The 24,905-nt window shown below is 41.9% G+C and overlaps 1 protein-coding gene and 1 long non-coding RNA gene across 7 annotated transcripts in view; one reads left to right on the forward strand and one right to left on the reverse strand.

Moving 5' to 3' along the window:
• sdk2b (sidekick cell adhesion molecule 2b) overlaps positions 1–24,905 on the reverse strand; it is a 252,146-nt gene that overhangs the window by 219,674 nt on the left and 7,567 nt on the right. The window lies entirely within an intron of this gene.
• On the forward strand, positions 238–22,524 carry LOC117936638. Of its 2 annotated transcripts, XR_004654989.1 has the most exons (4): positions 238–249; positions 2,657–2,662; positions 21,789–22,041; positions 22,514–22,524. It is a non-coding gene; the product is annotated as an uncharacterized LOC117936638 (long non-coding RNA). The 2 variants fall into 2 exon arrangements; XR_004654988.1 differs by lacking the exon at positions 22,514–22,524 and having other exon boundaries at positions 21,789–22,469.

Raw genomic sequence — 24,905 nt, forward strand, 5'->3', positions numbered from 1 at the left:
CAGAAATCTGGAGTGTACGTTTTTCATCACACATAGAGTTGCAAGGCCTCCTAAAGGACCCAAGAAGAAACGCCTCCCTGAAATCAAATATGGGAGTGCTTGATGTGTTGCTCACATCTGTCCCCTCCATATGGAAGTCAGAGTTTCCCTGCCATCGAAGGTCTCTATGGACATTATGAGAAGTAGAACATGACACTGCTTAAGTTTGCAGAATGAGGTGATAAAATGGGGAAGCAGTTGCACCTTTTAGTTTGCGTTTGACAACGCTTACTTAGAGAACTCTCTTCATCATTTAGTGTGACAGCTGGGGTTGGGTACCATTTGGGGTTGGTTTTTTTTTTCAGCAACATTAAAGAGCAGCTTGTTTATTACTATGGCCAAAGGGTCAAAATTAAATGATTTATTAATAATGTAACTGTTTACTCATCACTCAGTAAAGTCATCTTCTGTGTTGTTTTTTGGACAACGGCAGCTCCAGAGTGTTTAACGTCACAGTGTTGGAATCCTCTGGAGTAAAATACAACTTTGCATCGTTTAACGTTAGCTGTCAGCATTTTAACTGTGTTTTACACAGCTGCTAGCTAACAGTGAGCTACCGTTACCTGCTGCCAAGTGTACTGCGTTAACTAGCGTCCCGTGCAGTGACGCTTGTGTTGCCTGTAACGTCCGTTTCGGAACATAAGACAGAAGCGCAGGCGTTTCAGTGGCACCAAAATAAGGCATCGAAATCCATTTTCCTATTCGGTTCGGAAGATACCGGTCATTTAGGTACCGGTGCCATATTACAGTATTGGGTTTTGGTACCCAACCCTAGTGACAGGACGATGTTGACAAACATGGTTTCAGAGTATTAAATATGCAAGTTTACTGACAGATATCACATCCTATGGAAGGTGGTAGATGACGAGATCGGGTTTCTAAAGCTCCCAAACAAGCCTCCCTAATCCCTTTGATCCCACCTATTCTCCCCCAGTCAGCTGTTCTCACTGCTCTGCTGACAGACCAACTGCTGTACTCTCCTGATATCCCTCTCTATGTTTCTAACTCTTTTTCACAAGGTATCAGCTTATACAAAGCCAGCCAGATAGGTGACTTCTGACCTCTGGAATTGACTGCTTAAACCCCAGGCTGATGAACTATGAGCCCTCTCTGGATCAAATACTCTTAAAAGCAAAGACCTCACACATGTAGGGTCATAATGCTGAGCGGCAACTGAGCACATCTTCAGGTAATCCTCATTTGCATCTTAATTCTGCTTTTAATGCAGTAGCCCAAGTGTGTCAGAGCCGAGAAGGATTTCTGCATTGTCCTATCATTTGGCTGAACAGATCGTGGCACTGGCACCTGCCACCTCAATGGAGGTGAGTTATTTGGCAAAGGAGGAAAAACAGGAAAACAGCCAAATTTATTCTGCGCAGTGGGTCCACTTGCGTTAGAATGCAAGGACAAAGCAGGATGTGTGGTAGGGGGTTGGCTACAGAGTGATAGGAAGAAACAGGAAAGAAAAAATATGAAGGAAGGGAGAGGCCTGTGGGCTTGGAGGAACCTTTAGGGTTGACTGTGGGCCCATCTTTAATTGGCAGGCCAGTGCGCGCCTGGATGACCACCAAGCAGGACTAGCAGAGATGACCAGAGGGCAGAATGGGCACGCCACCACATGGCACTCGCTTCCTCTCACAGCCGTCGTTTGAGCTGTTCCTGAGTCTTCCCATAATCCCACAGGCAATTCCATCTGCTTCTGTTGTTCCTCTGCTCTCATTAAGGAGGGCTGGTTGGGGCACCAGCAGTAGAAAAACACACCCAGACAGGACAGGTGCCAAGCCCTGCAAATATGCCATACATGGCAGTGAATCTCATTGACCCAGTAGGGTAATATCCAACTTCAAATAAGCCTCAGGTCACAATAGCTATAATTCTGGGCTAGATTGACCCCTACATACTTTAAATTCTTGAGGACATGTTGAAATGTAACATAGTATAAAATCACCCAATGCAAAGTCATAAAAATATGAAGAACTTTATGATATTGAATATCCTTTTTAAATTCGAATTTAAGATCCATTTGCTTCAGCATAAAAACAATACAGATTTTATTGCAATTGTGTGGTCAATTTTTAAAGGAGGTTTAAGACAAAGAAGGCAGTGTTCTTGAGTAAAATGAACCTTGGGGGCAGTTAAAAGAACGGAAATAGATGTACTTGGCGTCATCCAAACAAAACAGAACAAAAACCACTGGTGTAACTTCCCACTTCCCTCCCCATCCTGAGGAGTCAGTGTGTACATTCCCCAGCCACAAACAGCTCTTGGTGACCATCTATTATCAAGTGTTTATTTAACTCCAGGGGAGCAGACAAAACAGGACTTCGACAGACTTGTTTGGAATAGTCTGTTTGGATTTGAACCACTGAGAAGAGGAGACGTTGAAGGACGACTGAAAACGCATTGGCATTTTCACAACTACTGTTTGACTGCTTATTGAATCCGTTGCTGAGGTGAAACATGCATGCCGGTACTCATTGTTTGGAGAATGTGACAAAATTCTTCGATTGTTGTCATTATAAATGAATAAGTCAATTTTTAAATATATTGATAAGGAAATCATGTGATAATTACAGCCTAATAAATCCATGCATCTCTCTCTAACCTTGTGCAAAAGAGCCTGGTAGGTCTTATTGATTGCTTTCCCTTTGGAGGATTTCATTCAATTGACATTTCCATTGTGTCTGTTAACTGGCTTGAGCACTTACTGTGGTTATTAACCATGGTTTTGGTGTGCAAATACATCTGCTTTGCTGATATCTTTTTCTTATATCTTGTCTCAATCTTTTTTTCCAAAAAGCCAAACCTTTAGCAGGATTGGCTTGCAACAAAGAACTAATTATTTAATGTTAATTTTCCATTTACTGACAAAGGCCTATAGTTCTTTTCAGTGGTTGACAGGTAGACAGTATCTAGACTAATTAAAATCCCTAACACTTTATGCCGCCTTAATGAAACGCTATATTTAAACAAAAGGTCCTGAAAGATTTAGAACTGTCAGTCTGGTTCGAGCTGAGAGGGCATAATTATTCAATTGTTTCTCAAAAGGAGATTTGTGTTTCTTTCTCCCCCCCCACTGGTTTTGTATTTGTTAAATGTATCTAAGACAAATGGCTCTGCTTCGCTGGGCACCTTCTCATGAATGAATAACAATGTTAATCAGTAAGGGCTTTGTTCCTCTGCACTGCATGCTGAACAAGTGCAGCTAGCTCACCTGACCCCTCTATCAATTTGACACAATACAGTCCCTAATTCTTTGGTAGGCACTTTCTACATGCAAATAGACTATTACCTGAATCCAAAATTCCAGGGTTTAAATCCTGCAGTGTGCGGATTGTACAAACTTCACATTCAAATGAGCTCTTCTCAGGGTCACTGCAAACCACCGCTGCTAGATTCGGCCTGGGAAACAAAAAGGATTTGTGAGAATTGTCTTTGGGGCATGACAGCAAGAGGAGTTTAAGTCTGATTGGGGTGAAGAGGCATGAATTATAACAGTAGCTCTTTATCCCTCTTGTCGGTTTTACCCAGCTCTTGTTTCAATTAGCAGGGGGGGGGGGGTCTAACTGACAGTCTCTCTGTAAATCCTAACAAATCTACTCGCCACTTCACCTCAGTTGTTAAAAGAGCACCTTCAGCTCCCCAATTTCAACTCCCACAACTGCTAGAGTCTGGCTTTTCAGCCTGGATGTCAGACACACCTACTTCCTAATGTGAGTGTTTGAGATGCTGGTGTGGAAGTGTCGTATCCCCCCCCCGCCTCCCACCTTGTTGAATAGTGTTTACCTCCTGTTAAAATGCGTAGCGCCTCCACCCATAGCACTGGTTAGAGCTAAGGTAGCCTATATCCACGACATTCCACTTCAAGGATTGCTCCGGTGCTGCAGGAAATTCCGCCGGATGCATGTATTTTCACTGATGTCTGTTTCCTTCCGCTTTCTTTGTGGTGGAATTTTAAACTCTGGTGGATTTATGAGGACTAACTGCTCCTCGAATATCTGCATGGTGAAATGAGACAGCTAGCTAATCTATCTGAGTTTTCTCTTGCACAACTATTTAGCAGCAGCTCCATGCAGCAATTAGCGCCGATCATGACGATTGTGATTGGTTTAAAGAAATACCAATAACCAGAGCAGGTTTCTCTCACACCTCGTAATGCCAGACCCTTCTCTGCTCTGCAGTGGGTGGATAATCTGGCAAAGCGAGGTAGATAAGGTTTGGTTCAGGTTTAGGAACACATACTGACGGGGTAACAGTCTGTGACGGAGAAAGCGGAGCCGAGGGCAGCGAAAGTGATTGTGGACATGAACGTGAACTTGTGTTATCCTCTCAAGCTGAAGACACTTTTGATACAAAAAAATTGTTGCACAACATCAGTTGTGTGAAAATGGTTTCAAGTTCAAAAACGCGATGAGGAGCAGATTAGGCCGGTCTGCAAAATATGTCGGCAGTGGGTGCCAACCAGGACGGGAAGCACAAAAAATCTTTTCCATTACCTGAACAGGTACCATTCAGCAACCACACCAGGCCTGCCCGATATTGGAAAAAACTGACAATGCAATTCTTTTTCTCCCTGAAATATATATTGCGATATGAAAAAAGAAAAAGTAATTTTTACAAGTTCACATAAATAGCTATATTTGGAAATAGTAAATCCTTCGACTCTCTCGACTACTGCAGTGATTTTGTAGGGGAGTGCATCTACATAGAAGATAAAAATGAAAAAAAATCTTTTCAACAACAAACTGTGTATCCAAGAACAATGAAATTAGTGTAAATTACAGTAGGTTAGACACAGACTTCTGTAGTAGAATAGTGTTGCGTTTCCAGGTTGCGGTTCCAAACCGTAACATTAGTTGTGACGGACGGACCCCTTGTTTCTTTAGGCTAGCTATATTAGCTTTAGCCTGGCTGGTAGCAGCTTCATGCGGGGGAAAATGACCGGGAGACGTTGTGATTCTGTTGCACTAATCAGGTGAGATAGTTCTTTTAATCAGGTGATATAGTTCTTTTTGCAGCAAACATAAATCATTGACTTCCCACCGAAAACTGCCGCCGACACAGTGATGCGCACGGGTACGGTACTTTTCTACACACGGAGAGCCTGACTTCCCATGACAACGACTAACGTCAGACTAATGTCACATACACATATTGGTATAGCGAAATACACTTGTTAACACACCCACTATTTTTTTACTTTGTTTGGTTCTGTGCTACCTGTACAAAAATGCTTTCTCTGTAGGAGTTTTATTTATTTATTTATTTAATATGTTATGACATAAAGCTACATGCCTTCGTGGCCTTAAACAGACTTTTTATACTACAATTCCATGTTATACATCAAGTGGGAGGAATGCCTCTCATTTAAACAATCTGCTACAGAGCCATGGGTGGTGCTGTCTATGTCTAGCCTGAAGGCAACCATACAAGTGTGCATACAATATTTACACCTTGAAGACAGATGACGACCACATGGGCCGAAATATTAGCAACTTCTGGAGGAAGCCCTTGCTAGTGCAGCATGTTGGATTTTCCATTACCATGGGAATATAATTAAAGTTCTTTAAACTGGGGGAAAGAAAGAATGTGAATGCAGAAGATAAGAGAAAAACCGAGACAAAGCAACCTGGAAAGACCTTGGGGGAGAAGAGGCATTGAGAGAAGAAAAAAAGATAACAGATGAGCTATGGGAGGGTGATGGAGATGGGATGGAAAATATGCCTCTGGCAGGAAAATGAAGCCAAACCAGCTCATTACTGACCCAAGCACACATTGAGAAGGAAATGGGGGAAATAAAAGTTGAAAACATACTGAAGCACAAAGAGGAAAAGATGGAAGGGGGATAACTGATGAATAGAAACCATTTTGGATTTTGATATGTTTATACGGTAGGATATCATCGTTACGGCGATTTCATCACAGTATGACAGCAGCATACAGTATTTTGGAGTGGACTGTCAAACAGGGGGTCTCCGGGTCAGCTAAAGGAGACTGCGGGGTCCTCTAATGAGCAGCAGACCCTCAGAATAGAAAACAAGCTTACACTTAAACAGAGAAAAATATGAAAGTAGAAGAGCCTTCTCCAAAAAAACATCCAAAAACATATAAATGTTCCTGGTCTTTACATTTCTTCCTCTAAGCCTGCTTAACTGGAAGCCACTCCATTTTTATTTATTTTTTTTACTTTTTCTCCTATCTTGATTTTTTTGATTTTTTTGCCTACATCTTCTTCTCTTTTCTCTCGGTTGTTGCACAAACCTGCTATTCACAGATGACCCCTCTTTCCTCCTATCTTCCCAATTCTTGCTAGAACATAACAGGCTCACTGACTCCCACTGTGTGTACCAGTGCTGTCCTGTTTTAATGGGGTGACAAATTAGCCCAGTAGAGAATCATGTTGCCACTGCTGAGCAGTAAACGACAAAATCGCATCAATAGAAAAATACAGGGTTAGGAGCTGCAAAGGATCTCTTCACTGCTATAGTGCCTCCTTCCACCCTGCTCCTGCCTCCCTCTGGCCTGAGGAGAATGCCCGCTGCTTCCACATGGCTCGCACCCAGCACGCACAGGCATGGTGCAATGAGCCACAGCTTAACACCATCTCAGATACTGACAGTGTGATTGCTGCTAAGGAAATGGAGCAGAATGGTGACTAGCGAAGCCAAAACGGCAAGTCAACAGGCCAGAGAGTGGGCGTACTGGGTAATGAAACAGCAATGTTATCTGTTAAGCAGGAAGCAGGAACCATAACATACAACACAGTAACAGTAAGTTTAATTTCTTCAACTGAAATCACATTTAGTCATCCAATTTTGTTGTAAAAACAATGCCATCGTGTTTTAAATATATTGTTAATAGTTCTTTATTATATAAAAGGAGGAAACAAAAGTGTTTCGGGAAATATCATACATGCTCCTTTTGGTCTCAGCCAGCTGGAGGGGTGTGGTCTACAGAGAAGATATGTATGATGTAGCAGGCAAAAGAAAAAGCTATTTCATTTCAGCAGGACTATAAGATAACTGACCCATCATGGGCTTTTCCGGTAACACCCCTTTGATAATAAAAAGTCACATAGGGCTACAAGGTCACAATGCAAGGCCTTTAAAGGATGATGGACAACTATGAGTGACCCCAGTCCCCAACAACGGCAATGTTGAATTATCGTCAAGTCCTACCAAATACACAAACTAACAAGTATTCATTTATTTCCTACTGGCTTTACCGTGGCATCCAATGCCAACATTCACTGCCATGGCGTGAAGTGGTGCGTGCCTTTACGTAGTAGGGCAGAAAGTAAGAGTGTGGAGGTCGATGTAGCGGGTGGACAAAGGACTGACTTGAATGCTGGACACTGGAGTTTGAGTCCCGTCACAGACAGTAACAATTGCAATCAGTATTGCACCTTAACCATAGTTTATTTGTCATAACCACACGTGTTTCCTAACCTTAGCCATACCAGAGCTGGCAGGCACATGAGTTGTAGTTTCTATAAAATGTCGTCATTGTGCGTAACCCTGGGTTTTGCCTGGTAATCAGGTTGGAAAGCCAGCCTCCATTGGCCCCCATGCAATCAGGCATTCAGACAGGTAGTTTGTCAGTCAAACAGCAGCCAGTGTCAGATAATCAGTCATTCCAGTGAATCAGTCTGCCAGGGAAGGTCCCATTATTACACCTTGGAAAGACTCATAGCCTAGCTAAAGTCACGCTGCAGATTTACCTTCCTGTATTTCTCTTCATAAATCAATTTTCTAAACCTGTCTTGGAGGGCAGAGGGCATGGCAATAACGCAGTGTCATACCAACAGCTCAAGCCTTTTTTACCTCCTACTCAGGCGACAAACAAATTACAATCCAGCTATAAACACCAAATAATGAGTAAAGAAAAAGCCATTTCATGCAGTCCTGATGGGAAAAAACAGCCTTCAGGGTAGGAGACAAACAGTATATTGTAGTTAAGTAGGCGCCCCTGTAATCCCACATTTTAACGGTGAAATCTTAATTATGGAGAAATTGTGTTCCCCTATGGGGCAAAAAAGGCATCATCACAGTGATAAAATTACAGGGAAAAATTTTTTATTGAGAATATTCATGTAAACACACATCCATAAGCAGGATACATAACGCATGCCACGTCTTATATTAATCGTCAGATCCCACACAGATAGTTACCGCCAGTCCACATGGCCGGGCTCAAGGAAGGATGAATTAAGCCCAAGAGTCATTAGTCATGTGTGACCCAGCCAGGCATAATCAGAGCCTAATTCAACAGAGATACCACCACTGAGGCTAAAGCCTGGTCCTCATTAATCATTACAGCATCAGCTACAGCACAGGTCTATGGCTTTAGTCTTTATTAATGGTACCCTGCTTTAACTCCCTCAGCTTTTGGTCAAGCTGCAGTTGTGCAAAATGGCAAAGAACAAAATCCAAGAGAGCAAACAGAGAAAAACAAGGGGGGTAAAGTAAGGCCATGTGACTACTACCGAGTCTATTACTGAGCACACATACTCTCAATTAATATCATTTTAAAAAGCACAAAAAAGCTTAAGAGCTCCAAATCAGGCGTCAATGAATCCGCCACAGTAAGACTATCTCTTTCTTTCGCTCAGATAAAGAATTAGCTAAAAATAGGGAGAAAAAGAATCTCTCGGTAATGCACTTGCTCATTGAATTCATTATGCAGAAAATATGTCATTGACACAGATTTCAGGAGTTCGGGGGGATTTTTTGTCATTTCGTGGGCTGTAGTACAGTAAAACAGTACAGTGAATTTATTTAATAGACAGACTCGGTGTGAGTTTCTGTTTATGGGATGCAGATGCTACAGCCCCGTTTAAAAAATGTAATTTCCCCTTGCAGGATGATTAAAGTATCTCTAATTCTTAAATATAATGGGTAGTTACTTAATTGAATTGATCCCACTCTCTCTCTTGTTTCCTGTCATCTCTCTACTGTCTATAATAAAGCCATACAAATACTTCTTAAATCTGTTTCTCTGTAACCAGCAATAGTTTTTTTTTCTAACCTTATCTTTAATGTTTTATTACATTACATATAATGCATTATACGTACTGGTTCAAAGAGTAACTATATTTTTCTTAAATGCTATCTATATTTTAAAAAGGAACTCGTACATTTCCTTGTCCTCGTCTTTGTCTTACACAGGCGGTAGTACTAGGAACTCCAGTTGTTTCTCTTATTTTCCTCTAGGCCCTCGGTCTCTGTGTATTAACAAAGTGGAGATAACAGCAAATTTCTTTGCCCAGGTTGAAACATTTTTAATCAAAGCCCAATGCGGATTTGCCGCCTTGGGCAATTTTGCGTTTGCTCACCTCCACTCACGTCTTTCTATTGACTTTGTAAGCCATCACGCAGCCTCTAAATTTCGCTTTGTGTAGTATATTTCAACGAAAGGGCAGCGTTTATCATATCTGCTATGGAGTGAACCAGAGCAGGTTTCCTCTCACTGTGAGCAGAGAATGATTGGGAAGTGGAAAATAGAAAACTTGGAGTGGCTTGGAGCAGGGTGATTACAGAGTGATTTGAGCGTGGAGCTGAAATTGCTGCTGTTCCACTCGGCTCACACGTGTGTGTGTGTGTGTGTGTGTGTGTGTGTGTGTGTGTGTGTGTGTGTACACTGTTTCAGTTAAGATTTCCCAATCGTTTGAGTGCCTTTCAGGTGACTGTCCCTCTAAGACTAGGAGTTTGGCAATTATGCTTATGTTCAGGTTTATAATTGTATTTTGAGGTTGTGCCACAAAAGGTTTACATGGTTTCATTTTCATTAAACACTATATATTTGTTGTACTGCACATTGCTGCAAAACCTTTTTTCACCCTGTGTGTTTAGGTTCCTCTATTAGCTACAGAGTGAGACATCTCACTTCTATACTTTCTTTGTTGGGAGTCACACATGCACAGTAGCTAGGTAATGACAACATCAGCTAGATAACTCTTTTACAACAGTACATGGTAGGACTTCTTTTGTAGATTATGGTGAACTAGTGTGAGTTGTGGCAGTGTATTGCCATTGAGAAAGCTAGCATGGTAGCTCACCTCAGCTAGTTACGTAAAAAGTCGTCCTGATTTTGAACAGCTCATCCGGAGACTGAAGGCAGTGTACATTCAGAAACCTGTATCTCACTTAAAACATTATGGATAGGTTTTTTTCAAGTTTATATCTGTGTGGAAGCACCAGAGACATAAAATAACAAAATATCCCAGAAAAAGTGTTTATTCATCATAATATGGGCACTTTAATTTTTATCATTGTTCTTTGGGAGGCAGAGGCAGTTTTACAGTTGCAGTGAAGATACAGATACATATATGATGGTTTTAGTTTTCCGCTAATAAAAAGGCTAGATTTATTAAACTGTTTGGATGATGTTGAATTCTTCGTGCCATACCTTCAGTCCAAGTAATGGCTTTACCAGTAGCCCAGCTTAGACATATCAACCCTGTAATATACTTAGACTTAATTACATTATCCATTTGACTGATTCATTTGGTCTCCAGTTAAGACACTACAGTTTAAGCCAGCACCTTCACTCCAGATGAAGGACATCATCACTCTTTCTCAAAACACTGTCTGAAACTGAAATGTCCTTTCTGACTGAAAATGTGAGAGACAGATATGCAGTAAAATGGGCTTTACATTTATGCTTAAACCCTTGGTTCACATTGACGGAAAATCTCACGTTTCATTTAGTTCATTTTGGTGAAAGTCCACATATGACTCAAGGACTGCTGTTTGCCTAAATTAGGCGTTCAAGGATCTAAGGAGATGACACATACACACTTCAAAGTAAGTGAGTAAGTTTGAAACATTTGCAAAGTGTAGTGTTAGATGTGAGAAAATTCTTTCATACATACAGTATCCTCACACACACACACACACACACACACACACACACACACACACACACACACAGGCAGCACACGAGCACACATGAACCCTTTTCTTAGACAATAACTAGCTCCATTTTACACAAGCTTCACAAAAAGAACACAATCATTAGCAAGACATCACAGATCAATGAGGGTTTCTCCGAATGTAAGCAGGAGTGGAGATCTACAAGAATGAGATGTGAGAAAGACAAACTAAGGAAGGGGCAGGAATGAAGAAAATGAAGATAACACACTCGATCAGTCTCCACTCTGAGAATTCTCTCATTATATATTCCCAAGGTAACGACAGCACTGAGGAAGCTCCTTGCACTCTGGTATTACAGACAAAGTACTTTCCTCTCCTCGCTCATCTCTACACTTTCTTTCTCCCCACTTCAGTCTCTGGAGAGAACTTCATACTCCACTCTGTTTTTCTCTCATCTCAAGAGCAAGGCCACGTTAAACCGGGATTTTCACTCCCACAGGTACTCTTAGCGTTTACTTGAGCACAAACACACATTCCGACCGCAAAACATGTACTGTACATCTTGCTTGGCCATATGGACACACCACTCCCTATTTCCACTCTGTACAAAGTCTGCGCTATCACAGTGCCTCTGTTAAGACAATACAGGGTGAGTGATGGTGACTCCTGCCTTGCAGAGGAGACGTAAAAAAGAGAGCCAGTGGACGTCCTGCGTCACCAAATCAACGCAGCTGAAAGCCACACAGGAAGCTGCAATTGAAAGTTAAATCCCAGCTTCCGTAAAATACAGTTCAAAAGAGGAATGCTGGCCAGTTGTGGGTATAAAATGAACTGCAAGACAGGATGCAACACCATAAGAGAGACTGTGGTCTCACTATCCAAAGAAAGTCAGGAGATCAGAAGATTTCATTGGAATCACAGAGCCAGAGTTCACTTTAGTGTTGCTATAAAGAAAGAGGCTGCTTAGTGTAGACACTGTGTTTGATGTAGCACATATCAGTCTTTATACCTACTGTACTCCTGTCTTTGCCAGCCAGGAAATATGATGGAAATATGAGCCCCAACAGTAGAGCGGATCTTACGAATTTCCTTTAGCTAACAGAAACACATGTAGCTACTTAAGTCTGTGCATTGATCTCATACAGCAAGTACTAAAGCTGCTGGGAGTGTAATTTCATGCCAGGTAGGCTCCCTCTCATTTCCTTGTGTCCTTGCTCACCCCTGACTGAATAACCAGACCCGGGGGGCTTCTTCACAGCAGGTGCTCCTTTAGTGCCTAACCCCCCATGCCCGCCAGCCCACCCACCCTCTCCCGCCTCATCACTCCCCTAACATCACAGCCAGCACGCAGAAGGCCGTGTTCCCCTCAGCGTTAAGACGCAACACTATGTTACAGCTCTATTAGCTAACTAATCTGAGAGAACTTTATTTTATTAGCCCCTTAAGACTCCTGCCAAGGCCCTTTTCATCCTTTATGGATTCAGTAACTGTGCAGGCTCCCTCTCCCTGCCCCCGTCCTCTTTTCTCTCTGTCTCTCTCAATCTTTCATTCCCTCCATCTTGCATGCTTTGCTTGCTACTTCTCAAACAAGTTTTGTGGTACTTTCGATTCGGGGAGAAATATGAATCACGATTTTTATTTAGCTTAGAATTGATATTACGGTCCTCTGCCACTTTTTTTTTTAGCATAACAAAACAAAACAAATTGGCAGTACCAAATATAAATTTGGTACTGCCAAAGTCATTAAAAAGGCAAATTAAATCGAAATTAAAAAAATAAAAGTTATTTAAAAATGTAACTGGGGACAAGATGAATCGAGATCCTGTATTTTATAACGATTAGTCGTACAGGTCTACTTGCATGGTTGTAGCAACTGTGCATTACGGACAGACAAGTACACCAAAAAAAATCATCTCACACAAGCCTCCTCTCAGCCAAGGGCCACGGCAGGCCCAATGACCAATAGAACAGACGATGGATGAGGAATTGAACGGAAAGGAAGCACGCGGCAGGATCCTTCATTTCTTGGCAAGATGAACGTTCAGTAACATTTCAAACTTTCAACTAATGTAACTGTCACCAATGACGCCTACAATAGTGACAGTATTTACTTCAGATGGCTTTAACTCCATCTCCCAACTTTGCATGTTGCGTGGGGGGGGGGGCTCAGCATCCAGCAGGGTAGGATCAGTGGTAGAAAGTAAGTCTGTGACATGACAAGTTCTTCGAGCATTACCATCAAATATTCCCCATCTCGCACATGGTGCTCACATGGACAAATCACCTGAAAATGCTGGCCCAAAGTGACTTTCATTTTAACTCGCACATTTCACCTGCAGTCATATGACATCTCCAGCAGCCAGTCATTTTCAAATGCATTCATCTAAAAATGGCAAAAAGCGAGAAAGGGATTTTATAATTGGCAAAGAAAATGTGAAGTATTCTATATGGGTTGCCATGATACATTATGCAAAAGAGGCAAAAGGAACAGAAGTCAACATGCATACATATTACAAGGGAATATGTGGCCATGCAAAATGTGTGTGCTTATGGTAGTTAACTGTTCACAAAATAGGTGTTTAACCAGATGGTTCCCGCGAGCTTAACGCCTCCTTAATTATTCACTGTCAAGATGTGATTGGATAAACTTGCATTATTTTATGTTTTAACTACTTTCAACAAATTACCTGAAGAGACCAGAAACATCGTATCGATCAAACTACCCAGTATTGTCTGTGTAGAAAAAGCCTGACATAGCTTATGCCTTGGTGCCTCAGAGCTCCATTGTTGTCTAGAAACTGTTGCAGTGGGTGATATAGTCCTTCGTTCCCAAAGCTGATGGGCTAAGAGGAATACACTCCAATGATGCAGAAAAGGTAGCAGAGGTGAGCTTTGATTCAGCATAGGTTTTGAGATCTTTGCTCCTGCATGTTCCAGATGTGTTTCCGCACAGTGCTTCTCCATTATCTCAGCTACTGCGTACGACTGTGCTACAGTGAGGCTTCGGTGAAGGAAGATCAGAGCAAAACAGAAGTGACATCAAACAGAGAGCAGCTCCCTCTTACACTGCGCTGGAGGGGAGCGCGGACGTCTTTCTCAATATGGAAGGGCTGATGGCAGGGCGGCCCTAACGGTAGCACCGGGCCCCGTGCCAGAGGAGGGAAAGGCAGGTACTGACTGCATGTACACGCATACGTGTCCACACACACACACACACACACACACACACACACAAACACACAATCACCCAAGCATGAATTAAAAAGAGAGAAAGAAATACACAGAATCCCACACAAACACACATATGCAAGACAGAAGCTATAATAATCCCATCAGAGATAGCCTAATGATATTGGAGGGCAGAGTGTGCGGGCTCCCTTTGATCTTCCCTCTTTCCCTCCTCATCCCTCAAAGCTTGTAGCATAGAAACAAGCCGAGCAGAGCAAAAAGAGAACAAGGAAGACAGCCTGAAAAAGTGAGAAAGGAAGAATTGCCAACCTCCATTAAAAAAACAAGAGAAAGAAGGATGAAAGACAGCGATGCCTTCAGGCAAAAAAAATAATAATAATAAAAAAATATATATATATATATATAACTGTTTTTTCTTGCCTGGCTGTACCTACGGAGGAGGAAATGGACAATTGACAGCCCACCGATCTCACAGCTGCCCCTGAAGCCTGGCTAAACAACAGGGCCGGATTTGGCATGGATACGCCGCCACAGTCCAACAGATTGTCTCTAGGAGACAAATACAGCATGTCTGACTGGTCTGTCAGTCCTGCTGCTTGCTTCCAGCGTTACCCTGCGCCTTTCCTGTACTGCCTCCTCCAATAACAGGCTGAAAGAGATAGTTTCTGATTATGACTCAAAGCCTACTCTCCCAGTGATAACAGGGGAATAATTGTCAGTCAGTCAAGTAGAGAAGGGTGCGAGGCAGAGGAGTCCCGTAAGGGCTCTGTTAGTAACACATCAAACAGCTTGTTTGTGTTTGTCAGTTGCTACATCATCACTGTGAACCACCATAGTCTTTGACATGACTGTGTCTTCCGGCCTAGCAAGCACGTCTGACTTCACTGTTGATGACGGGTCGTGGGTACAGATCTATTTTGGGGGATCTGACAAGGCTTAGTGGGTGAAAAGATCAAGGCCTATGCGTGTCCACCTGAGGGGCAAGGCGGCAGCTGCAGAGGCCAAGAAATGACAGACAACTTTCAGACCAGGACACTGCATCTAAATCCGACCACGACTCGCTGAATGCACAATGAGGAAACTGAATCCTTCCTCAGAAGAAAGTATTTACTTTAAAGGTTTGCATGTAGTATTCTACAACAAAATTGTATCCGATCTCCTTGGCTGTTGGACCAAAGGTTCGCCAGCAGCATGTTTTAAAAAGAGCAGATAAGGAATATTTGTGCTCAGAAAATACAGAGTGCTCCTTCAGTACAGCGGGTAATCCTCTTGGAAGATAATCTTTAAAGGAACACTCCACCTAGTAAGATGGAAGCTCAACAATTTCATTTCGGCAAGTCCAGGACATGTTTAGGGTAGCTTAGCAGAAATACTGCAAGCAGGGGCAAAATTTAGCCTGCAACAAGAGTGCATTCCAACTCCCGCGCTGTTTCATTTACATGCTGCATCTTCGGTATTAACACATTTAAATGTAAAAAATAACTATTACAAGGTTTGAAGGAATATTTAGCTAAGTCAATAGAGATATTTCTCAACCAACACCGGCTGAGAGACAGCGTGAGACTTATGCAGTAGCATCATGCCATGCTGTGATTCATGCTTTGAGAAGTTTATAAGAGTTTCATTGTTTGTGGATGCAAGCAGCAAGGGAGCAGTCAACTTGTTGCAACTTGTCCAATCAACGTCGGACGTGTGTCTTGCAGAACAGCCACTCTGCAGTGAGTGCTCAAAGCAAGACACAAAGCAGTGAATGACACACACCACAGTTAGATTATTTAGTATTCTATTTTACCTGAGCAGAAATTTTACATTTTCATGTTATTCAACATTTGGAGTGTTGTGATGAATCATGGCATCAATGCATCGCAATGCGGACATGGATGATTCGGCATCGACAGACAGTATAGATCACTGCCTAATGATGTCGCTTGATGATTTCCTGTTTTCTGCTTTTTTTTTGTTTCTGCCGTTTGTCTGATTACTTTTTTTAAAAGCAGATGCAATCAAAATGGGAGGTCATATACATCTGACTGCTAGAATTTGTTGAGTTGCATCGGGATATTGAATCGCATTGAATCGTTGACAGGATAATCATAGGAAAAATTGAATTGTGAGACCAGTGAAAATTCAAAACCCTATTCAACATATTACTGTTTGAATCCTAATATCTTTATTATTATTTTAATTATTGGCCAGCAGGAAAAAAGAAAATTGTTCACCACTTTACATACAGCTTGACATCAGACAGCGCTATCCTTTGACACTGCATTTTCTCAACTGTAGAACATTAATAATACTACAAGGTAGCGCCCCCGTGCTGCATGCACTGCACTGGGGCGGGGTTGAACTAGCGCGCGACACCGTGTGCGGCCCTCCGGAAATGGAAGCCTGCACCGAGAAATTTATACTCATTCAACGCATTGTTCATGGCAGTATTCTCTGAAACCAGAGGGCGTACAAAATAAATTATCTGTGTACAAGCAAGAAGTAATAGAGAAGAACAGAGTGGAAGTAAAGGAAACAGACAGTTAAAGAAATGGACCAAAAGATCCAGTTTTTCTGGACGTAGACCAGTGAAGGACATTAGAGGAATTATTATAAATTCAGCGTTACTGCGCAGCCTCCAACTGAGCTTGATGATGTAGATGTGATGTGAGATACCTGTCTGAAAGTTGTAAGTCTTCTGGTAGCTGTTCCAAGAGAAATCTTAATCATTCCAAATCTTGCAGAGACGGAGAGCATTGGTATGTCAGGAGATAACATAGGCGCATGCTAATTATTGCTAACTAAAACTAAAAACCTAATGGAAGTCAAAACTGTCTGCGAGCTTAACCTGTACTATACGGTGATTCCTCTATTGTGCGACAGTAAGTTGCGTGGTGATGACACAGCTGTTAGCTTAGTTTTACAAAAACGTCTGCTATGAAGCCATAACGTGAGATACAAGGTAATGGAGCCTTTTATACATTGTTGCATTTATTTAGAAATAAACAATGGACAAAAAGAGTCTTTAAACAATTAAGATGTAAAGTTATTCGCTGTCATAGTTGCACCAAAATGAATGGGAGTCAATGGAATGCTAACGGCGGGTGATGGCTTATTAGCATCAAAATTGCACCATAGGAGCTACGCTTAGAGAGGAGAGGCTTACCCCTTTGAAAGGAAGTTGGCTGCCTGGCAACAGAACTTTAACACATTCATGATAAACACAGACGAGCCGCCAAACATTACATTTATCTACTCTAATCATTAGATATCAATCTCCTCATCCGTCTACGGGTAAAATGGCAAAAGGATTTCCCTTTGTTCGTTTAAAGCTTACAGAAAACAATCAAATGAAAAAAAAAAGTTTCACACCAGGCAGCTCAAGTTACACACTTAATTTTTTTTCTCTCAAAGAAACAGCTTTTTCTGCGCTTCTCAGTTTTCTCTGCCAATGTAAGTGTGTAAAGACCGCTACATCCTCATGGAATAATTTTCTGGTTCCCAAAAGAAGAAAGAAACAGATGGGGTTGTGCTGCGTATCTGTGCTGAGTTCCATAGAGGGATGTGTGCACGAGTGTGGTGTGTGTGAATGTGTTTCTACAATCATGAAGGGGGTCTTAAGCATGCAGCACTCTGAGTCTATTTGTTTGTATATTAACATGGTGTTTACAAGAATAAGCTCCACAGTGTATAATGCTATTTTTCATGCAGCGGTGTATATGTGTGTGTGAACATGAGAGTGAGTGTGTGAGAGAGAGAGAGAGAGAGAGAGAGAGAGAGAGAGAGAGAGAGAGAGAGAGAGCGCACGACCAAGAGAGTAAGAACCGTGAGGGACTGAGGGATGGCGAACCTGTGCATGGGTTGTCTTGTATTCTGCAGATTCTAGAAGGAAAAGAAAAAGTAATTTGCCACCATGGAAAACCTTTCCTTTTCACTGTACAAGTCACACTGAAAATCACCTCTTCACGGCTTCTCTGACTGTATCCCACCACAACTGAGAAAACAGGTTACAAGCACAATTCGCCTTTTTCTGTCTTGGTTGTACAATTCACATTATTCCTTTCACTTGTCAGAAATCTATGGAGCCCCCTGTGGCTTGCCCAGAGTCAGTCACTCCCCACTACCATCACATACTCTCTCACTCTCTCTCTCTCTCCATCTGCTATAAACATCAATGCTCAAAAGTGCTCTTTTGTCGCCGCAAAAAACTATTGTTTGAAAAGGTTAAAAATAGGATTTGACAGTTTATATCTAAAAATCTGAATGTCTGTAGTAAGAGCTTTGTACTCAACTTGCCTGCAGTGGGATACAAACAATGTACAGAACCTGCAATCTACGAACCACGTCATGCAGAGAATCAACACACATGTTTCAGAGATTCTGTTTTAGCTGTGCATACTGGGATTTCATGCTAGAATAAAAATAAGAATCTCCGGTAGGGAAAAAAACAACTTGATACAATCCACAAACAACTGACTAACTAACTAATTAATACATGGGTCCTCATAATTATGTTACACTTCTACTGTATGATGTGGTCAAGGCTCACATCCTTAAAAAAAAAAGAATTTCACACAGCTACATTTAGTTTGATTGTAATATTTTGGTTAGGCCTGTGATCTCTGTGATGTCTCATACTATATAAACTCAGGCTGACACATAATGGACTGTGTTTGTTCCTGCTCTCTGCTATTCCTTTAGTCATCGTGTCCGCTTTAGCCCTCCACCCCCACCATAAAAAAAAAAACCACTGTCGAAACACTAGTTAACTCATTTATTTAAACATAGCCCACACACTGAGCATAAATATTTAAAAGACCAAGCTGGAACTTACCATAGTAGTCAGTTATTGAAGTGTTTAGCTTTTTACAACTTCCATAACCAACTTTTTTTTAATTTAAGCTTACTTTAACAATATCATCATATATTTTACAAAGGGTGTCACATATAAAACTATGTGCTATACTGTATGTTTATGGTGTAAAACATTGTACCACTACAATTATTATTTAAGGTTTCTTATTTTAGTACCAATTCTCAATGAATGACAATGGTGAAATCAGCCTTTTCACGTGTGCTTATTTTATTCCATGTAGGCTCGAGCTGGAGGGGGGGGGGGGGGGGGGGGGGGGGGGGGGGGGGGGGGGGGCAGTCTGGTTGGCTGCGATAGCTGATGGCTGGAGGAGCAGCTCCAGAGTTCTATCATTTTCTAAGAGGTTTTAAGACTTGTGCCAGGAAGAAAGCTTTAGCAACGGTAGTGGTGCTCGCCAATCCACTGGGCTGTCCACACGTTTTTGGTCACAGGTGTATATTGTCTTCTGAATGAAGCATGAAAAATGTAGGAGCTCATTCCAACAGACAGTTGAGCCGTTTGAAAAACAGCCACACAAATTTAAGCTATAGTTTTGAGTAAAAGCTCTCCGGCAGCTGTGCCTCCAAATCTCTCGCCTCCTTTAAATGTCACATAATGGCTGCGGTGATGTACTGCATCCTTCGCCCTGTACTCAATCGTTACCTATTGCAATGCAGTAACAAAAAAAACCTTACCCTTCCACTCTCCTAGTAATGTATGGCGGGTCGTCTTTTCAAGCCCTCCACTTATTCCACACAACACTACCCTGCCTGCAGGTGAATTTTTGACACTCAGAAAACACAATGTACAGAAGGCCAAAATGAAGGGCATGGCAAAATAAGAAATGGGGGTGAAGGGAAAACTGCCCCCCTTCAACACAGAAATTATTCAATTAGCTGAAGCGAATCAATACTCCCCGCCCAGCTTGGCAGGCTGACAGCACTCAGGTGTAATTAAAATTGTAACTATTGGCAAATCAAGATGGATGGAGCACTTCCTGCCTGTTCTGCTCAGCTCCAAGAGAGCGATTATCTTTGTGTGACCAACACACATCGGGGACAGAATTGTGAATGTGTACATGTTTGTGTTAGCAAGCTTTGCGTCCAAAGAAGTGTGCACGGCTACCTATTAGTGTGCTTGACTTGGGGTTAAGCGCAAGTTATGCTGCGGGTCAAAGCTCTATGTCCAAACATCCATCCTACTCTGTCACCTTGCATTATCATCGGGTCATTTCCATTAGATAGATTGTTGAGTGTTAAGTGACTTGGTCATGTGTGAAGTGCATCCAAGCAAATGATAATTAAGATGTTAATCTAACAAATCTACATTTGGGTTCAAGTGAAACGAAGAACTGTGAAAGTTAACCTTTCCTGAAGTGGCCTATGTTCTTTTACGTCTTACGGTGAAAACACTCTCAGTGTAGCGTAGATATGCGTAGATATGTGCCTGATCGCGCGCCTGGCCATCCCTACCGGGCGAGTATTTCTCCACATTGGTCACAAAACAACCCTTCTCCACTCAGCTCTCTCTGTCTCTCTCTCAGATAGAAAAAGACAGGATGAGTGGGGAAAACTGTGGTAATTGTAGCCTATACAGTATGTGGCTTTGTGTGTGTGTGTGTGTGTGTCACACTTTCTGTCCATCTGTCGGTCTCTCTCAACGTGTGAATCATGCATGTCTAACTGTGAGAAGTCAAGGCAGCAAAAAACACCATAAACCTTTTATTTTTAAATGTTTTTTTTAATTTAGTAAATGATCCAGCTGCTCCTGCATTACCTGGGAGTGTTTTCTCTGTTCAAGGCATGACTAAGGTTAGCATTTCAATTGGCAGGTGATATCAGACGCTACTGCAGGTGTCAGGTAGGCAGGTGATGGAGGAGCAGCTGGTTAAGGAAGCAATCTGGATCTTGTCAGTCTTCAAGAGATAAAGATGTCAGACACTTACAAAAGTTTCAATTGAAGCCGTTGATTAGCCTCCAGAAAAAGGTGATGCAGTCATCACCTTCTTCTTTGCTCACTGCCTCACTCTCTCTCTCTGTGTGTGTTGCTCTTAACGCATAAGAAGACATTTGAGAAGTAAGTCTGCTAACAAAAAATAATTCAAACAGTGCTTGGTGTTTACATGCTGCTTGGCAAGAGTCAAAAGGAGCTCATCAAAAGCGATCATAGGCATCCATGATCAATGTCTAAATACCAGTAGAGAACATTCTCTTTTCCGGAGATGTGAGATGTGTCCCATTGAGAAAACCATGCCTGAAATCTCTCGAGACTGGCCTTTTAGCGTCAAAGGACCAAGAAAAATAAGAACATGTTTCGGAAAATTAAAGGAGTGCCATTTTCAAAGCAGCACCAGGGAGCAGTCATTTATTGTATTGTTAAAAAAGGAGAAAAAAAACATTGGTCTCATGCATTCTATCCACTAAAAAAACATCTCATTATTTTATTACGTTCGCTCGTTTGCAGCTCTCAATCACCTCTCAATCACCTCAAAGTTCATTATTTTGCTAATTACACAAAGACACAGAAAATCTACCAACTGCAGATGAAGTATCATGTAGCATATCCCTCTTTATAAGCTCCAGAAAAGAAAGCCAGTAATTGCCAGTTATATGAAAAATTCAACCAGAGCCAGTGGAAATTTGAGGGATCCACATGGAATTCTCCTCATAGTATTCAACATATCTGGACTCTGATGCCCAGTCACTTTCATTATGGCAAACATTCTAGCTCCAACTTACTGTCATACTGCCTTGCATTCAATATGTTAAACTATCATCCTCCTGCCCTTTCTTTCGCTCCATCTTCAATCTATCTGCTGGTTATCTTTTATCTGCTAGAAGTTTAAGAAGATTTATGGTTCTGTGGAGGCTCCACGCACAGCTTTCGCCGTAGCCTATGTAAGTGGCCTGAAATTTATACTTGTTCGTTGGTGTGTGCGTTGACATCTTTAACAAAAGTAGCAGGGCCGGCATGTGTGTTTGCGTGGGAATGTGTGGTAGAGCAAGACAGAGAGTGAAGGCCATTAGCTTTGGAGCGAGTGCCGACTCTACAGTCATAGTGAGAGAAACAAAGTGTCTCCCCTGTGCTTTCTGACCACGGTCGGTAATATGTTGTAGGAAAAGTTAACCATCTCCTTGATTTCATGTTGTTTATCAAGAAGGAGAACCCGGAAATGAGTACCCACGAGGTGCACGTCAGGCTAGGCCGTTGGGTCCGGCCATAGGGTCGTGCCTCCACGTATCTACATACATAGCCACGGCGTAGATTTAACGCAGAAGTATAAATTGTGCTTTAACAGGGTCCAAAGAATGGTCCAACTAAACCCTGGTGAAGACTACACAATTTCTTTTCCACAATTTGCCTGTCCCGGACAAATTTCTGAGATTTGAGACAAAAACCCTTTCAGACGGTACAGAATCTGTGCTCATGCCCATCATATGGGGTTTTCTCCGTTTAAGCTGCTAGGAGACACATCTTTACCTTATTGTGAGCCGTCTGATTTTATTCCAAAAAACAAGATGCATTTGATGTTGGAACACCGGATCAAGAGGAGTATCTAAAGGGAATGCAACAGGAGACCTGGAGGCAGGGAAGAAGGGAGGCCATGGACTCACACACACAGGCTTTCTTGGGAGTGGTTCACGTGTTTTCATTGAATATCGACGGTCTCTCCAACTGGAATATTCTTCCTGACTGATAATAATCAGTATCCATCATCTGAGACCAGCTGTCTCTTTGTGTGCCTCCACCTCAACAGTAAAGCAGTCCAAAAATGTAAAGTGCAAAGTGAGTCTTATTTCTAGGATACCTGTGCATGATCACAAAGGCATCACAGACCCTATGCTTTGGACAATTGTATTTAAATCCAGCAAATTGATAAAGGAGAGTGTAAACAAAAAGGCTGGCAGATAAAACATATACCTTGGGAATTACAGAGACAGCCTCCTTTATCAAAATGTTAAGGTGCCGCTGTGAATAAATATTTTAAAATGTCATTTGATGATTGAATCTAAAACATAGCTTCGGAAAATAGAAAGCCCATTCAAACCCAAATGAATAAACATATTCATTCCTTCTTGAATGTGTGAGTAATACCTCATAGCAGCGAGGCTATCCTCTGAATGCAGCTGGAAACAGAAAGAGTATCATGCTAATAGTTCTCTTCATTTAGAGTTATTATAATGTAAAGCATAAAAATGTGTTCTCTCATCAAATGAAAGCAGCACACAAATCAAAGTTGAGGCAATTGCAATCTTATTCCACCCTTTCAAATGGCAACAGCTGTTTCCCTTGGTCAAAATTGCACCATAATTGCACACGGTAGCATATGGTTATGGCTGATTAATCCAACTGGGGGTGAAGGCCCCATTATTCCTGCATGGGATGGGTAAATAGGCAGTGGATCCAAGTGCTGGATAGATGGGTAATGGGATGGCAAAAAAGAGAATGGGCCTTTGATGAGATGTGTGTTAAAGATGGCGTAATTGTCAGAATCGATCAGGCCCTTTCCCATCCCCATGTAAGACATTAAATCGATTTGCTTGTCATTCGGCTTCTACATGAGCGAATCATGCCAGTGGTATCAAACTATGCAAAAAAGAGAGGTAGTTTACTTTAACTTCTGTTTATTCACAAAATACATGGCTCTGGGCATTTTCAATGTAATGCCCCTTCATTAACTGCATGAACTAGAGTTGCTTTTTGTTCATGTAGCACTGCAAGGATTGTTTAATAAACAATGTATATATATATATATCAATAGATGTATGTGTGTGTGGTTGCGGTAGGGCCGTGATGACCACTTGCACTCAGACCCACTCATATATGCATGTAAATTCACAGTCCACACAGACACACACACACACACACACACAAGAAACACCTACCCCAGGGTACAGCAATTACAGGGTTCAGAGGTGGATTCCCAAGCCCATAGCCAATCTGAGTGCATTTCTATTGTAAACACACAAGGATCCGCATGAGTGAGTCAGGTTTGGGGGCCTCCTGAAGCTTGTGTCACTCTAAAGGTCCATGCTCATTTCCATCTAGCCGGATGAGGGATGATGCTGGTAAACAAGCCTTGACTCTGGCTCCCCATTGCCAGTCCCTGCATGCATAATGGCCCTCTTTAATAGCAAGAAAAAAGTTCAAGTCCATAATCACATCCATACCTCTGGCTTATTATTTTTCAAGGGGCATTTTGGAGCCCACTTTGAAGGACATTTGAAGGACAAACAAATCAGACTCACCACTCGACGTTTTGCAGCTAAATATCATGTGTGGTGTAAAAGTACAGAAGGTCTCCAGGTGCTAATTTGGGAGTGCAGAACCGTGGCTTGGCTTGGCTCAGCAGTGATGGAAACACGTGATACGCTTTCACCACAGTAATATAAAAACAAGATGGAATACCCTGCCGTAAATCCTTCAATCCATTCTCAGCGTAAAACCTTGTTCAGGCCACAGCTTTATAGTCGCGACTCACATAGTAGATTAAAAACAGCAGCAGCTTCAAAAGAACAAGGCTGCTCTTACTGAAAACTCAAGTACAATATACATGCAAGCTTTGAGTGTTATTCTTAATGTTCATCTAAGGTAAAATACTACCACCGCTACAGAACGGTGACAAAGCACACACACTTAGCATTCACAAATACATTCTTTAAACCACCTTCAAATAGGTACAACCATTCAAGCCACAAAAGCAAGCCAAAGAGCAATATTCCTCAGCAAGGCACAAATCTTTCCATAGTGCATAGAAAGATGATCAAAGGAGCTGTTTAAGATGATGTCAGAGAAAAAACAGAAAATAAACAGACTAATCCACTTCAGTCAGAGCCCCAATTACGATATACGGCTGAAATATTATAATCAGCCTGTCGCTACGAATGCCAAATGGAAGACAAATAGAGCTTCTGTTTTTATTGGCAATAAGTCCACATTGTTTTCAGTCAGGTCATTTAACCCTG

Source organism: Etheostoma cragini, chromosome 21 (genome assembly GCF_013103735.1).
Source record: "Etheostoma cragini isolate CJK2018 chromosome 21, CSU_Ecrag_1.0, whole genome shotgun sequence".
In the NCBI taxonomy this organism is placed as follows: domain Eukaryota; kingdom Metazoa; phylum Chordata; class Actinopteri; order Perciformes; family Percidae; genus Etheostoma; species Etheostoma cragini.